Genomic DNA, 16,968 nt, shown 5'->3' with positions numbered 1-16,968 from the left:
AAATACTATTATATAGCATGACTACTCTAAATTATTTTGCTTTGCTCAAATTACTGTATATTTGCCCATTGGGAGTTCTGGCAGTCATCTGTGGTTTGGTGTCTGCTCTTAATTTCTGCAAGCACTCTGCTATTGTTCAAGTCCATATATGCTCAAGTCCCTCCTCTCTTTTCTTTCAAACATTTTTATATCGTGTCTTCTGATGCTGTTGCTCAGTTTGTGAGGATTGGGCCCTTTCATTTTTACTTCAGTGTTCTATTATTTCCCTGCATTTCAGATATGGAAGTTTCTATCAATCTTTCTTCGGGTCTGCTTATTTATTTTTCCCCTTGGTTATACTTTATATATCATCCTTTGATTTTTCTTAGTTTTGATGTTTCTGCTTCTGTTAGCCTTTTGTTATTAGCAGTATTGGAGAGGGAGTAGGGAAGGTTCCAGAATGTTTAATGACATCTTAGTTTAAGGACATCTTGGCCTTCACACACATTTCTGTTCTTCTCCAAGCTGCCTTTGCCCTCTCTGTTGAAGCACTGGCCTTTATTGACCTCGTCTTAGCTTCTTTTCCTGTTACTGTGATAGAAAACCCTGGGAAAAGCAACTTACAGATTGTTTTGGCTCCCAGATCAAGGGGACAGTCCATCATGAATGGGAAGTCAAGATGGCAGAAGCATGAAGCAGGTGGTTACACTGCATCAGCGTTGGCAGATGAGTGCATGCTGCTGCTCAGTCCCTTTCTACGCTTATACAGCCCAGAACCCCAGCCAAAGAATGGTAACACCCAAGATGGGCAGGTCTTCCTACCTCAATTAATGCAAAGAAATAAACCACCACAAGAATGCCCAGAAGCTCATCTCTCAGGTGATTATAAGACGCTATCTAGTTTACAAATCACATATCACAAACATGTTTTCTTACTTTTGTTTTTACTTTAATTAATAGAGCAAGGCCAGCAGGATTTACAGATGGGAAGGAGTTCTCTTTCAAGTGGGATAAGTATTTAAAATTATGCTCTGGAAAATTCTTGTACCAAAAGAACAACTTTTAGTGCCAAGAAGTCTCTGGATATGCTTATTAAAGAAAACCTCTGTCCCTTTGCTATCACTACCATCAGAAGATCTTTCTTTGACTGCCTCTGTGACAACCTGGAAGGGTTTCATCTCAGCCTATTTGGGTAGCTACAACAAAATGCCCTAACTCATTTGGCTTTTTAAACATTAGCACTGTGTTTCTACACACTGGATGTTGGAAAGCACCAAAAACAAAAACAACAACAACAACAAAAAAAAAAAACACCTGCTCCCTGCTTCATAGGCTCTACCTTCTTGTTTCCTCTTTCATGGTAGAAGATACAACATGCTTAGGCCACTTTTAAATGGCACTATCCTTGGCTGAGAATATAGCTCAGCAGTATAGAACTTGCCTGGCTATGCACAAGGCCCTAGGTTCAAACCTCTTTACTCATAAATTTAAAAAACAATTAATCAATCAAACAAATAGCACTACTCCAGTGACAAATATCATAATGTTATCATTAGCCAAAGGATCTTACTATGAACTTGAAGATAAAGACTACAACATGAGAATTTGGGAGGGTCATAGCTATTAAAGCCATTACAGGTTCCTAGAGTAACCTTCAAAAGATATGTCACCAACACAAAGACCACATGCAGCCTCCCTCAACTTGATAAACGACTACGGAAATATTTCTTTTTCCAACCAAGTCATAGCTCCATGACAGGGTTGGGGATTTAACTCAGTGGTAGAATACTTGTCTAGCAAACACAAGGCCCTGGATTCAGTCTTCAGCTCCCCATAGCGGAGGGTGTTCAGGACTTCTGCTCCAGGTCAGCAGATCTCAGTTGATCTGTGTCTTTGGACACACAGTTTCTCTAGACTCCAGGATGTGTTTGCCCTAAAAACTCAATTTTCTGTCAGTCCAAGGCAAAACACCAAATGATATTCGGTTGGTCTAGTTTTTTCCTACTATAAAGAGAGAGAGAGAGAGAGAGAGAGAGAGAGAGAGAGAGAGAGAGAGAGAGAGAGAGATCAAGCATTTCATATCTCACTGCAAAATCTACCTACCTTGTATCAGCTTTTTGGGGTTTTCTTGTTAATTGTGATAATAAAAACAAAATCATATAACACAAAGTTTATCATCTTAGTCTTTTTTTCAGAGACCACTGGAATAGGATTGTCTGAACACTGTTACATAACAAGTCTGTAATAATTTTTTGTCTTGAAAACTAAAACCTCTCCTCTACCTTGAGCAGCCTCTGGCAACCACAATTCCACAGTTTGGCTACTTTCAATAATCTGTATAAACAGGATCTTTCAGCACTTGTCCTTTTGTCATTGGATTATTTCACTCAGCATAATATCCTTCAGACTCATTCATGTTCTAGCATGTGACAGAATTTCCTTTTTCATTCTTAATACTGGATAATACACACACACACACACACACACACACACACACACACACACACACACATATATGTATCACATGTGCTTTATTCATTCACCACTGGTCATTTGGACTGCTTCCTCCTTTGGCTATTGCGAACAATGCTGCAGTGAACATGAGTGTGCAGATGTTGCTTTGATTTCTTGACTTCAATTCTTTTGAACAGAATATGATGGCCTGGGAATATTTTCAGCTTTTTGAAGAAATCTATAGTGTTTTCCATTACAACTTCTCCTTCATCCCATGTACAATTGTTTAGCATCTTTCCAATTCCTCTTTTCCTCCATATTTTCTAGTCACCATTCAACACGTATAAGGTTTTATCTTACTGTGGTTTTTTTATTTGAATTCCCCTAGTGGTTAGTAATGTTGACCATTTCTGCATTTGCTTGCTAGCAATGTGTTTCTTCCTTGAAAACTGTATATTTGCTCATTTGCAAATTGGTTCGATTGGGGCTTTGCTCTTGTTGAATTGTGGGTAGTTTTATATCTTCTGGATATAGATCCCTTATTAGATATGTGACTTGCAAATATATTTTTCACCCCATAGTTTGAATTTCGTTTGATTTTTTTTTTTCCTCCTCTGCTGGCAGTTTTCCAGTTAGATGTCCTATCCACTCTTGGGTAGTTTGATTGTTTCCTTCTACTTTGGGTGTTATAACTGAGAAATCATGCAAAAAACAGTGACACAATGTTTTCTTCTAGGAATTTTATAGATTCCCATCTTGTGTTATAAATTGATTTAGATTAGATTATTGTGTATTGAAGCTGAGAGTGCCAGTCTCACTCATTTGCATATTTTGTTTTCCCACCAGAACTTGTTGAAGAGAGTATCGTTTTCCTGTTGGGGAGCTTGTCACTTTTGCCATGCACGTGTAATTAAAGAACTCTGTCCTCTGTCCTATTGGTCTGTCAGCCTATATTTATGTTAGTAGCATATTGATTTGATTGCTGTAAGCTTTGTAATGTTTAAAAGTTAAGGCCTCTACCTCTTTCTTTGCCTTTCTTTCTTCTTTCTTTTCTTTCTTTTCTTTCTTTCTTTATCTTCAACACTGCTTGAGAGTATGATTGATAATGAATTTCAATTTGACAGAATCTAGAATCACTAAAGGGACAAGTGTCTGGCTGTACCTGGATGAGATTATCTAAACCAGGTTAATTAAGGTGGGAAGATCCACCCTAAATATGGCAGTACCATTCCATGGGCTAGGATCACTGACTGAATAAAATGGTTTATAAGTGTGGATGCACTGTGACCAACTACTTCCTGCTCCTACCACCATACCCTCTACACCATGGGAACTGCATTACCTGGAACTATCAGCCAAAACAAACCTTTCCTTTCTTAAATTATTTGGCCAGGTACTTCGTCACAGCAAGACAATTGGCTAATACTAGCTCCTTTGACATTCAATGTGTTTCAGATATTTCTTTTTTCTATTCAGAAAAATGCCAGTGTAATTTTTTGATAGGGATTGCAGTCAACAGGAATATTATTTTGGGTAGTAGCAACATTGAACAGTATTATCTTCCAATCTATAAACCTAGGCTAGTTACTCACTTAATTGTGTCTGTTTAAGACTCTTTCTGAAATGTTTTGCAGGTTTTTATTCTTTCATTGAAATTATCTTTGTTTTCCTCCTACATAATATATTCTGATTACAGTATCCCTTTCCCTCTAGGCCTCCTAGTTCCTCCCCATCAGATCCCTCCCATCAGGATATACCCCCTTTCTGGCCCCTGGGATTTCCTGGCAAACTGTGTTTCTAAGTATTGGGAGATGATACTTAGGAAAGGAGATGGGCTCGGGGAGGAGCCGATGGGGTTCACAGAAGGAAGAAAAGCAGGGTGTTCCACCAGAAAGTGCCTAATGCCCTGAGAATAGAGGCAGAGAGTGAGTGAGAGGAGCCCAGAACAGGTGGTCTGCTACAGAGCTGGGGACGGAAGTGGGAGGCAGGCATAGGTATGGGGGAGAGGAGGAAGACTGAATTCTAAAGCTTGCCTGTCTGCTTTGCTGGCCTACTGGTGTCTCTGGCAGGCTTGGCTGGCATGCTTCCAGAGAATGTCTGCTGGAGTTGGAGGCTGGGATAAGATGATGAGTAGTTGGGAGGAGGAAGTATGGAGTGGAAGATCTCTGTGATGCGCAGGACAGAGCTGAGGATGAGGGGAGATGGAACTGGAAAAGTACAGGGAAAGATGAAATATGCTGTAACGCTACCTGTTTCCCTGTAGTGCAATGTTTTGCAGTTTTAAGTAAACAAGTTTGTTGCCTCCTTGGTGAAGTTCATGCCTATAGTTTGTGCTTGATGCTATTAGAGAGATAGGGTTGTTTTCTCATTTTATTTTAATTGTTCATTGGTATTATGTAGAAACACAATTGATTTCTTTTTTTGCATGATGATTTCATATCATGCAATTCTTCTGAATTCATTTATTAGTTCTAAGGATTTTCATGAAATATTTAGAGTCCTGCATATAATATCTGCAAACAGATGTAGTTTCACTTTTCCTTTACAATTTTTATGACTTTAATTACTTTTTCTTGCCCATTTGGCCTGTGATTTCTAGTAGCATGTCCACTAAGAAGATTGATAGTGAGCTCTCTACTTTTTTCTTTAGTCTAAAGAGAAATATTTCAATTTTTCAGTTATTCACCATAAATATGATGGCATCTTGGTTTTTCATGTTTAATTTTAGTAACAATATTAAAGTTGATTTCCTTCCACTCCCAGTATGCTTTTTAAGAAAGAATGTTAATTTTTGTCATATATTTTTTGGCAATTGGGCTAACTTGTGGCTTTTGTTTTTCATTCTACTGAATTGTGGGCTACATGACTGATTTGCAATCTTTACCTACTCAAATTATTTCAGGATAAATCCAACTTGCTCACAGGGTATAAAACTTTTTAATGTGTTGCTAAATTTAGCTTCCTAGTGTTTTTTTAAAAAATTTATAATCATTGGTCTATATGTTCCTTTTCTGGTCTAATTTTGACATCAAGTGAATATTGGTCTCAGAAAACAAGTTTTGTAAGTGTTTCTCATCAACCACCATTTTGTGAAAAAGTATGGGAAGATCTGGCCTTAATTCTTTTAAAAATTTCAATTGGATTCCCCATGAGACATCTCTGTGCCTGTCTTTGTCAGGATGTATTAATTACTGAGCTTGGGCCTTGCTAGTTGGAGATCTATTCTTATCTCATCTTTCATGGTGAAGTCTTATGATATAATTCATTTCTAAAAATTCACCCATTTATTTTACATTCTATAAGTTGTTGGCATGCTTCCATGGGCTCTTAATACCCATGTTCTCCTGCTTCTATCAATATCTGAGGCTATCTGTAGCCTGATCATCTCACCAGCGTTTATCTTATACTTTTTGAAAATTTAGTACATCTAAAAATTGTAAATTATAATAGGTAAGGACATGTTTTTTCATATAGTCACAATGAATGTTCTGAATGAAAACCATCGCCTTGGACAAAAGCAGGATGAGGTGGCAACAGCAGCATGTCCTTCCGGGTAATACCCTCTGACCAGTGAGAACTCCAGTTTCCGAGTGCCATAATCAAGCTTATATTCCCAGAATTCTTTTCCAGGATTGGACTAAGGCAAAAAGAAGCTTAATTCTGACAGTAAAAAAGTGTGTTGTGGAATGACTCTAACAGATGACACAAATCAAATTAACCAAACAAATTTTACTTCTCTTGAGGTATAGACTCACATAGATTTACATATGTTAAACTCTCTGTCTTGGACTGCAAAGCATTTCTGTTAAGATTGTTTTATCAGAGTGAGGGGACTAAATTAGGCAATGATCCCACAAATGAAGACACTCTGGGCCATACCCAAAGCAGGTAAGGTGGTTTTCAAAGACTAAGTTTCTGTGCATAAATATGCCCGTGCACATCCAGGAAGACGGGTAAAGAGAGAGGGCACATCTTAAACCACACACACTTTATAAGTACAAAATATATCTTCAGGCCTTGGGGAATTATCTAGCCATGGTAACAGGAGAAAGTAGAAAACCTCTCTCTTTGTAAGGCATATAGACATCCAAACCAATTTACACCAAAGGTTGAGAAACTGACCAAAAAACAGACAACACATTAAAAGTGTTTGGTTTTTTTGTTTTTTTGTTTTTTTTAATGACTGGAGTTTGGAGTAAAAACAGCAGAATCCCCCATAGTTCTGCTAATGATCTTTCTTACATTCACATGGCAACCAGTGTCGAAATGGCAGAAAATCAACAAATTTACTACTAGAAACTTTAGAACAAAGACAAAGCACACTGCTTTGGCAAACTCCACAGAGAACAACCCATGTCTTCACTGGTTTCTTTTAGGGGCAAGCAATGCACAGACAAAAACTCCACAAGATGACCCTGAAGGTGCAACAGCAATTACAGTCCACAGTACTAAGACTCTGCATGCTTGCCTGGGAGACCATGTCTATGCTTAGGAATGACCTGAGAGAGCCTAGCAGAAAGGTTGAACCAAAGATATTATAGACAAAAGGTGTTTGAATACAACCTAACCTCTGCCAAAATCATTGCCTATCCTAAGTTATACAAATATGGAAGCATCCACTAGTAAGCTAGGATAAATAAACAAAATTGGGGGCAGGGGGGAAACAAGCAGAAACATCAGAAATATTCCATGTGAAGAGAGGTTTGTTTTGTTTTGTTTTGTTTTTAGCCTAGACAAGTTACGAAATGGTGTGGGGTGAGGAAAACAAAAATCCTGATTATTATAATGTAGTATTTCAGCACATGAAATGTCAAATTTCAATAAAATTTATTTTTAAACTTTTAAATGTGAAAGGAGGAAAACAGCAGTCAGTAGAAACTCTTCTGATGAGGTAATAAGCATTGAGTTTAACTCATGTTTAATTAAGTAAAAAATCACAACAGCAAACCCATAAATAGAGAGTATCAACAGAGAATTTTGCACTAGTTAAAAACTGTCAATTGGAAATTTTAGGATCAATAATAGCATAATCAAAACAAAACTTTCTAAGCAGAGTTCAATAGCAAATTAGAGATGACAGAAAAATCAGTGAGCTTGAAGGTAAATTAATCTAAAATAGAAGGAGAAAGTAAGTGAAGACAAATGAATAGAGACTCTTGTGATTGTTAGGAAATGCCAAATGTAACAGCACTCCTGTCCTGGGAGTCTGGAAAGCCTTGGAAAGAAAGAAAACAGAAGAGGTCTCTTCTAACAGCCCAGAGAGCTTATTATGAAAATTGAGAAGCTCACCTTAAATTAAATGCAAATCCAAAAGAGCTAAAATAGCCAAACCCAGTTATAGAAAGATAACAAAGTTGGAGTAATCACACTGATTTAAAACATTAACTAAAATCATGACAATCAAGATGATTTTTGGCGAAGGGTGTGTGTGTCTGTGTGTGTGTGTGCCGGGGGGGGGGGGGGGGGGGAAGGGGGGGATGGGATGGGATGGGATGGGATGGGATGGGATGGGATGAGATGAGATGAGATGAGATGAGGGATTTTAACATCCTGGGCAGAAACAAGCCCTTGCTTTTACAGCTGGTTGATTTCAAGAAAGACATAGATAATTCAGTGGACAAAGAGTAGTTGAGTTGCTTCAACAAATGATGTTGAAAGAAGTGTATGCATTAGTGTTGAAAACAATACTCAGACCTTTAAACCATTCCATATGCATAAAGTAAACTCAAAATATAAGAGCTAAATCTACAAATCTCTTCAGATGAAAAAGGAGATGATTATTGTGATCTTTAGTTAAGCAGAGAGATGTTAGGAAGATGCCAAAAAGCATAATCTACCAAGAAAAATTCAGGAATAAAAAGACACTCAAAGAAAACAGAATCATATATTTAAAAGGCTTGTACCAGGCCTGGAATGATGGCTCAGATTTTAAGAGTACCAACTGCTCTTCTAAAGGTCCTGCCTCATTTCAATTCCCAGCAACCACATGGTGGCTCACAACCATCTATAATGTGATCTGATGCCCTGTCCTGGTCTGTAGGTGTACAAGTAGGCAGAACACTGTCTACATAATAAAAAAAATAAATAAATCTTTTTTTAAAAAAACAATAAATAAAAGACTTGTATCTTGGGGCTGGAGAGATGGCTCAGCAGTTAAGAGTATTTTCTACTCTTCCAGAGGACCAGAGTTTAGTTCCAAGCACCCATGTTGGGCAGCTCACAACTTCCTGTAACACCTACGCAAAGAACAAATCTTTAAAAAGAAAGAGATTTGTTTCCTTATATTTATGTTTATAAAGCATGAGAATTCTTTCTGACTCAACAAGACAAAAAGAAAACATACCAAATTTGAAAAGAATTAAACAGGCATTTTAACAAAGAAGACATTCAGATGGCTAATTAACTCATGAAAAGATACTCATCAGTAGTCATTAGAGAAATACAAATTAAAACCACAATTCAATAAACTACACATCTACTGAAATGGCTATAGTCCAATAGGCTAATAGTAAAAGCATTGAGGAAGGTGTAGAAAAACAGGAACCTTCAGGTATTGTTTGGGGGAACATATAATGTGGCACAGCTACTTCAGAAAATAGTTTGATAATTTCTTAATTAAACCATGTATAATCTAGTAATACCATTCCTAGATGCCTATGAGAATTAAGTCTATATGCTCATGCATATTCTTAGGTACCAGTGTTCATAGCAGCTCAGCTCTATTGACAATAGCTCCAGGTTGAAAAAAACAAGTATGATTGTCCAACATCTGATGAATGATGAACAAAACATGGTGACCAATACAGTGAAACACCACATATCAACAAAAATGAATCTGCTGGCCGGGCGTGGTGGTGCACATCTTTAATCCCAGCACTTGGGAGGCAGAGGCAGGTGGATCGCTGTGAGTTCGAGGCCAGTCTGGTCTACAGAGTGAGTCCAGGACAGCCAAGGCTACACAGAGAAACCTCGTCTTGAAAAACTAAAACAAAACAAAACAACAAAAAAAGAATGTGCTGCTTGTACATCTACAATACGAATGAATTTTAAAGCAGTGTAGCAACCATTCTAGCTCGCTTTTCTGTTGCTGTAATAGAACACTCTGCTGAAGAGCAGGTCAAGGAGGAAAGTGTTTATTTGGTCCCAAGGTTCTGGTCCACCATTGAAAGAAGCCAATGCAGAAATGCAGAGCAGGATCTAGAGGCAAGAACTGAAGCAGAGACCATGGAGGATTAGTACTCAATAGCCCTACTTGAGCTTTAGCTCAGTCACCTTTCTTATAGAATCCAGGACTACTTGCACACAAGTGGTACAACTCAGAGTGGGGTAGTCCCTGCTCTGTCATTTAGCAATCAACAGAACTCCCCCCACAGACATGCCCATATCCCAATCTGACGGAGGCAATTCATCAACCGGTGTGCCCCTCTTCCTAGACAGGTCAAGTTGACAGCCAAGATTAGCCATTACAATAACTTAAAGAAACCATACATATAACACAACAAATAGTGGGCCAGAAAGATTGTTCAGTGGATGAAAATACTGGTTACCAAGCCCAAAAAACTGAGTCTGATCCCTGGAATTTACACAGTGGAATAAAAGAACCAATACCCACAAGTTGTCCTCTGATCTCCACACATGTGGCATGACATGTGTGCACCCACACATGTGCACATGTACATACACACATATACACATACAATAAAATACAATTTTATTTGTATTTGTATAAAATTTCTTAGGAAAGCAAGACTATCAAGACAGTAGGTCTGCAGGAGTAAATTTGGAAGTGAAAATTTATTATATGACAGCTATGGAAATTTCTCATTGTGGTACAAGTGTTTTAAAACTGGATGATGATGATGATGATTGCACAATTTAAACTTTTCTAAAAATGAGTGAATTACATTTATAACTAATTAAATAGCATTTATAGTAGCTAAGTCATATATCCAATTATACCCTTAAAAACACACTTATAAATATGGTGATTTACTATTAACTTTTGTTTTGGCCTTATTTCATGAAATCAAAGAAATCCTGCATTCTACCCATGCAATTCTGTGTATTCTGCATCTCAATGACATTGAATAGATAGCAGTAAGTATCTGCTTCATTTGCCAATGGAATTATCTGTTTCTCTTGCAAAAGTAAATGGAGACTCACTCTGCCACCTGCAATGCCAAGTTTTAGTCTTTTCCAATATTTGTAGTGTTTATAAGATGATATAGACTCACCACAGATTTGATTAGGCTGATAAAAAATCTAATCTAATGCACAAATAGTAACACTGCTAGTAGGGTGGGGAGGTTTCACCACAGGTTAAACTAAAAGCCAAATCTGCCTGACTACATACATCTTACAAAATAACCACTAACCTATCAACCACTTATACAGTTTCCTCTTTATTGTGTTTCACCAGCCATGGTCCCAATCTCGTGTTCCTACCCAGAAACCCATAAGCCTGTAGACCCAGTCCCTGGATACATCACCAGGTTCTTGTTTCTTACAAATGAACTTGTTTACAAAAGAGCTCAGTAACAAGTGTAGGGCTTTGGGTGGATGAAAGGGTAGTGTCAGCTGCTCCAGAAACCAAGTTTTAGCCTAGATAAATGAACGCCTGGTTCAAGGGAATTTCCAAACACCACCAAGTGCAACATGAGTGAAAATTTTAAAATATTAAGTGGGGCTAGGGAGACTGATAGTTTAGTCTGTTAAGTGCTTCTCAGTTATCAATGAAGACTTGAGGTCAACCTCCTATTATAAAAAGCTGGAAATGGTGTAGTGATGTGTGGTTGGGGAGGCAGAGATAGGCTAATCTCTGGGACTACCCAGCCAGACTTTAACCTAACTGGTGAGTTCCTGGTTTCAGTGAGAGGCCCTGTCTCAAAAACCAATGTGCATTGCACCTGAGGAAGAATAATACATAACACTGACCTCTAGTCTCTATATGCACATACACACACACACACACACACACACACACACACACACACACACACACACCAGACTAGAACAACAGTTTACCAGTGTACATATTTACAATATGTTCTTATTCACAAATAATTTTTTCATGTAAATAAATGAAATTTTCTTCTGAGTTCTATGAAATAAGTACAGATGGTAAAAATTCTGTTTAACATTCCCCCAAAGTACCTGGAAATAAATGGTAGATTCATGCCCCAAATGCAAACTCGCTCTTTCAACATTTAGTCATTGGATTGATTCCATATATCTTTTTTTTTTTAATTAAGAAAATAATTATTTCTCCTCTCCTGGAGGCAGTGGCAATATTCCTATCTACAGTACCACTCCAATATGTGACAGTGAAGGCTGTTAATGAAGGCCTGCACACACAGTAAATAGTAGCACCATCAACAGAAACCCACTGGTGCCTAGTCACCTCACGTAAGTTGTTTTCAGCATATGTTACCGTCTTGATGCATCAGTGAACATTTTTTTCCTAGCCTGAAATTAAGCACTGCTATAAGTTCAAGGCCTTTTGTCAGGTGTCATTTATCTACAGTGAATTTTAAGGATAAAATTTAGCATGACTATCCTTTCCTTTTAAGAAGCTCAAGTCAACTTTTCCAAGCAAGACTAGATAAACCTGAGCTTAGTAGCCCACACCTTTAATCCCAGCATTCAGGAGACAGAAGTAGGTGGATCCCTCTGAATTCAAGACAGCTTAGTCTACAGAGTGAGTTCTAGGACAGCCAGTGTTGCTATATAGAGAAACCCTGCTTCTAGAAGCCAGGAAAAGGATAGGGAGGAGAAGGAGTAGGAGGTGGAGGACTTAAGAGGGGGAGGGGGAAGAGGAGAAAAAGAAAGAGGAGGAGGAGAGAACAGTGGGTGTCTGTCTTCTTTTGAAACACCACTTGTTTGGTGTTTCACTGGTACACAGTTTTATGGCTCATCTCTAATCATCTGACCAGTTTGTGCTTCACAAAGTCCTGTAAATTTCATTATTTGATATCATTATTCCAACGGCCATCATAGAATGCAATCACAGAGGTAGACTTTCTTCTCTGATTCACAGACTTGGAGTCAGCAACTTAGCTCTTTTACTCAAATACTTCCATTCTTATGTTTGTGTTCACTAATAAAGTTTTCAGTTGACAGCTATAATTAAGGAATGATGTATTGCTTGAACTCACAAATGATTATTCTATAAAATAAAACCAAATAAGGACATTGACTAATGGAGCCGAAAACCAGCTTTCTTTTCTATGGATATTATTTTAATTACTTGTTCTATTTATTTACTTACTTTTATTAATAATTCTATTAATTGAGAGATTGATATGTGTCGAATATTTTACTATTAACTTAAACACATCATCTCACATGGGTCAGTCCTTCCTGAGAATGATTATAAAGCACACTTACCTCATTTAATACATAAAATACTAAAGCTTGAGCACAGAGCTCATGCAAAATCACACAACGAATAAAATCGTAAAATCAGGAATAAGTTTCCAGATCCCAAACAGTTTGTTTCTAACCAAAAAATCATGCAAAATTACAGATTTTGAAATATCATAACTCATGCCCACACATGGGTGTGTGTGTGTGTGTGTGTATGTGTGTGCAGTGTGTGTCATCCACATATATTTCTGAACACACTTATATAACATACAAATATCAATGTGCATACCTAAATAATGTACAAAGCTTAATTGCTATATATAAAAAATGCTATTTTTCTGGATGCTTTATTCTCCTGCAACAGCCATAGTTGTTTTGGAATTATGATAGCTTGCTCTAGGAGAGCTGCGATACAAGGGACTGCAAAGACTCTAAAGGAGTTACTCCAATTCCACAGAGAGACTGTGCTGTGCATGTTATGAATGTTTAAGAGGGAGTCACCGTCTGTCATGTCAACTCTCATCTACTTCAATGACAGATTATTTTTCTACCAGAACAGTGTTTTGAATATATCAGCTATGAAAAACAGGAGGACCTTTTTTGAGAGTCAAATACACACCACATACACACTAATTGTGATGGAGGCATAAAACACAGTTCTATCAGCATTAAAATTCTGACTCAAACCCACAAAAGCAAAAAAAGATGCCCTTTACCAAACAATTCAGTCAACCACAAAGTCTTGAATGAGACCCAAATCATATCAGCAATAGATAACACACAGAAACACATATCTATTGAGCATTACTATGAGTAAAATACTATATAAATGTTATACATGAGAGATCTCCTTTACTTTTCATCGTAGGTTCAATGATTTTTTTCCTTTCCAATGAGGAAAATGCATCAAAAGAGGATCAAATTAACTTTTCAAGTGCAGTCAGCTAGAAAGGAGCAAAACTTGGGATCCAAACCAGACCTCAGAAAGAGCTAAGAGGCTCCATGAGCATGTACATGTACGATGCCTTTGCATTAAAGCTGAGAAACCAAATCTTAGCAAGAAGGAGATTCAAATCCTTGTGGTACAAACATCAGAATGCCTAGAAGTCTATTTGTCTGACAAAACATTAAAAAGATTGTTTCCATAAGCATATTCAGGCTCCTAAAAATATTTTTTTCTATCAATATGATGAACCATGCTAGAAATTCCAACAGGAGGAAGTTGAGGCAGAAGTGCTGAGAGTTTGAGGCCCACATGAGCTACAAAGTATTAGGCCAGCCTAATACTCTCACAACAGAGTGAGGACTTGTGGAAAAATACAAACAAATAAAACAATTTGGACATGGGGAGGCAGCTCTGCAAGCTTGAGAGCCTGGGTTTGAGGGACTCAAACCCAAGTTAAGACCACACAGTAGCATATGTCTGCAATCACTCTGCTCCCCAACAAGATCAGAGGCCAAGGAAGGAGAAGCCAAAAATATTGCAGGCCAGATAGCCTGGCCCAGGCAACAGCAGACAGCAAAACAGACTCTTCTCAAACAAGGGAAAATGGCAAAAGAGGACCAACCCCTTGCCACAAATGTGCTGTGTAACATATGTGCCTACACTTACACAAATTCACACACACACACACACACACACACACACACACACACACACACATTATATGCTCAGAGATTTGCTAAACTGTCAACTCACTGGGTTATAACTTCAATAACATTCATGAAGCTTTTTTTTTTTTTAAGGCTTTTACAGAAATTAAAGCAGGGGAAGGACTATTTGGAATTAGTAAAGGCAGTGTATTTTGTAATATGCCTTTACCCTTCAAAATGAAAAGCCTTGTTTGATCCGTTTGTGTTCTAAATTCATGTCGGCAAATAGTTTTCATCACTCAACCCAACTCAACCAACCCTCTACCTTAAAAGTAATCCCAGAGTTCTTCCCCAGAAAGCAGTGATTGATGGGCACTGTCTGTCAGGACAATAGGTGGGGCAGCACGCATGGCTTCTATTTGACAACCCTGCCCTAGACAAACAAATGCACACCTCCTGAAATAAACTCCCAAAGAGTCTGTCTACAATCTGCAGAAGAGAAAAGGGAAAGATAAAGAAGAGACGGCAAAGGCAGGAAGGCAAGAAGAAAGGGAGAAAAGGGAGGAAAGAAGGAGGAAGAGAGGGAGTGGAGGGAGGGAGGGAGTGGAGGGAGGGAAAGAGAGGAGAGAGGGGGAAGGAGTGGAGGGAGAGAGGGAGGGAAGGAGGGAAGGAGGAAGGGAGAGAGGTTAGATAGCTATCTTGATGATTAATTTTAGAATTGAGGAATAGATATTAGACACTGACTTGAGCCACCCAGGCTGATGGGCCAAGTGGGTGAAACTGATGAACAATGGCTAAACTTTGCTTGCATCTGGCTTTGCTCCTGGCTCTCCATTTCATCTCCTTCCTGCCCTGTAGCAGCAGCACACTGGTCCTTGCTATTTATAACTCTGTTTTCTTGTCAGTGTTTCTCTTCTAATTCCCCTCTATCAAACTACTATCATCACATCAAGTCCTGATTTCTTGGCGAACCCTGGTACAGGTCCCCATAAAAAATTTAAAGACCCTTTGAAGGGACACTCACTTTCATCATCATCTCTGGAAGAGCCTGAGGGCTCTCCAGGTAGACTGAAGATCACCTAGCTTGTGAGTGACAGAACTTGGTCTTTCCACTCAACTCTTCTGCACCTCCGTGGCCCTACTGTTCCCTTCTAATCAGCCCACGAAAATCTGTCACTAGCACCTGGATTACTGGGTTGTCTCTAATGGGTTCCTTTTATCACTCGTTCACTTTATTCCTTTTAAATAGTTGTCTATTCTACAGCCAGAATCATTGGAGGAGCACCTTGGAGCTGGGGAAGGAAAATAGCTGTCAGATGATCATGTGTTGATGCCAGATCTAACAAACCCTAGTTAGGTAGCAGCTTAGTCATTGCACTGAAAGTCAGATTCTCTATCCATCAAAAGGAGTGAATAGCCACCTCGTCTATTACTCAGTGTTGTTAAGGTAGCAAGAAGGTGTGGCCCGTGTGGACTGTGTAATTCATTGAACATGGTGCACACTGAGAAAATTGTTTCCTGTAGCCCTCCTCGGTCTCGGTTCCATAAAGAGGGGTGGATCTCACATCCTGGACTTTTGTCCTTCAGTTTACAACAGCTTCCATTACCACAACCAACCAATCTGGGCTTTCCCTTTCTACTCCCAGAATCATCACCCAACAAAATTCTGCACCCCAACTGCACAGTGTAGACATGACATGGCATCATGCTTGTATGAGATCTGTTTCTCTTCCCTGCCCTTGTCAATGTTTGCATTCATAAGGAAGAAGCACTGTTTCAGCGCTCAGTGCCATGTGGCTTATGAGGAAACTGCATTACTCTTCTACCTTACTTTATTCTGAAGAAAATACTCCCACCTGAAAACATCTCAATGCTATAAATAGTGAAAAAAACAGAGAAGCCTTAAAAGCCCATTGAAATGTATTGAATTCAGAGGCTTTCTTGGATGGCCAGTGTGGAAAAATATTTTGCTAAAAAATAGGGAGTGTTGCTGCGACTGGCATACAGGCAGACGGTTTGCTTAGTGTTTACCCAGCCTGTGGCCAGGGAACACTTGCCTGTTTATTTCAGTGGAGGGGATGTTGGAAGACGCTGTTTGTCTAGTCAGAAGCATGCTTTGAGGCTGCAAGACTACCTGTGACCAATTTTCAACTAAATTTATCTTTGGACTTTGTGTAAGTAATCTAAACTTAACCAAATCCCTTGGCCTTCTCTATAGCCATGTCACAGAATCCTTACCAAAATCTTCTGTCTTTGGCCCACACTGATAGCTTCTGATTTGAGACCTCAATGTGAGTTCTGGGGAAATAGACTGTGTTTTGTTCAATGCAGGAAATAACTATTGCTTATTAAATAAAACAGGATGATATTTAACCAAGCATTTTAAAACATCTTTGCCCCTTGCTCCACAGTACAATAAATAACACATACTATTGAGCACCATTCATAACCAGTTTCATTTATGCTGTACTTCATGGCTTACTTAAAAGCATAGCTATGACTAATAACTACTTTCATTGCCTTTCTGACACTGACCTGGAGAAAAAGTTGAAAGTATATCTTTTTTTTTTCACTCTT

Source organism: Acomys russatus, chromosome 21 (genome assembly GCF_903995435.1).
Source record: "Acomys russatus chromosome 21, mAcoRus1.1, whole genome shotgun sequence".
In the NCBI taxonomy this organism is placed as follows: Eukaryota; Metazoa; Chordata; class Mammalia; order Rodentia; family Muridae; genus Acomys; species Acomys russatus.
Note: the sequence above shows the minus strand (reverse complement) of the source record.